We start from the raw sequence: 1,701 nt of genomic DNA, 5'->3' as shown, positions 1-1,701 counted from the left end.
CCTATCCTCCTTCTCTCCTTGTTAAGTTGATCCTAACAAATCAAGGAATATTCCTTGAATTCAAGTGCATCCACCTTAACCTTCTTATTCTTATGGTAAGAATTGAACTCAAAGACTTGCTCCATTTTGAGCTCCCATTCTAAGTATGCCTCCGGATCATTTTTCCCAATAAAGGTAGAAACCTTTATTTTGACCCCTTCAAGCCTATCCTTCTCATGTCTCCTATCCCTACGTTCTCATCTTCTTGCTCTCATCCTTCCTCCTTACTCTTCATCACTTGAATAATCATTTCCACAATATCCAAGCCTCCTATCATACTCCACTCTCATTTGCTTCATCTCCCTTCGTAAGGTTTGGAAATGTGTTGTCATCATGACATGAAGTGTTGTTGTCCTTGAGGACAATGAAGGACTATCACTTTCATTAGACATATTCACTCAACTCACTTGTGTTTCACTCAATATTTTTGTGGAAAATGTATCTCTCAACACTCACTCTCCTCCATGGCCCTCTTGAATGAACCATGGGTAGAACCAAGAATTTGTGAAAGAAAACACCCAAAACTTATCAAGAAATGATGTGACACGAATTGTTTTTGGAATTTTGGCTTTTGACACTTTTGTTTTCTGTTTTGGACTTTGACACTTTGACACTATTTTTTTTTTAATTTTTGTTGTAAGAAAAAAGAAAAGGAAGAACACATCCAACAAAGAACAATTTTAACACCAAGCAAGAGCCTTAGCTCTGATGCCACTTGATGTGAACCTCTTTTGGAAGTTCTTTGTAATGATCTATCTTGTTTGGTGCTTGACTTTGCCCACGTTTTTCTGGCCTATTTTGATGGTGACATTTTGCAGCAGATTGATATTGTAAAGGTAAACGAAGATGGTTAAGATGAAGGTGCAAAGTGTCAAAGTGATTGCACTATTAGATTTCCTATGTTTTGATGAAGACAAAGATTTATTAAAAGCTTGAAGATGACTCAACAAATCAACATGCCATGGACTCAAGGGTCTCATATCTAGACTAGGTTCTTACAGGAGTTATTTTTAGAGTCTTAGATGTGTGCCTTAGATATTGAGTATAAGTTAGGTAAACCTAGGTGCAATTCTCACAAGTCTTAAAAATAATCGACTCATTTACATGAGACATGCCATCTAGATTATTATATGTTCATGCATTAATCATACATGTTATTTGTGCATCTTAGGATTAATATATTGGTAAAACATGTATACTTGATAGGAATAACATATAGGTAGTTTACCATTTAATCATTTAGCTAAAAAATATGCCAATTAATCGATTAAGAAAAGTGTTAATCGATTAACGTGAATTTGTTGAAAGGGTATCTCAGTGTATTTATTTTAGTTGGGATTTTTCTCCTCTCAACAAATCGTCTTGACAGCAGTGTCAATTTGTAGAAAGATTAATACTCTCATTTTCGTTATGTTCCTTTTGTAAGTAAGAGAATTCGGTTTTATTCTTTGTTCGCCATCTCGGCTTTGTCAAAATAAATTCCACGCCGGTATAATGGTTTCAAGAATATTCCAGTTACAACTTACTTTCTTAATAATCATGTGAATAATTCATTCCTTCTTTGCCCCATCACGACTTTTTTAGAATAAATTCTAACGCCGGTATAATGGTATCGAAGCAATTACCTATTACATAATTATTAAGTACCTTTGAATACCATCT

Source organism: Lupinus angustifolius, chromosome LG15, assembly GCF_001865875.1.
Source record: "Lupinus angustifolius cultivar Tanjil chromosome LG15, LupAngTanjil_v1.0, whole genome shotgun sequence".
Lineage (NCBI taxonomy): Eukaryota > Viridiplantae > Streptophyta > Magnoliopsida > Fabales > Fabaceae > Lupinus > Lupinus angustifolius.
Note: the sequence above shows the minus strand (reverse complement) of the source record.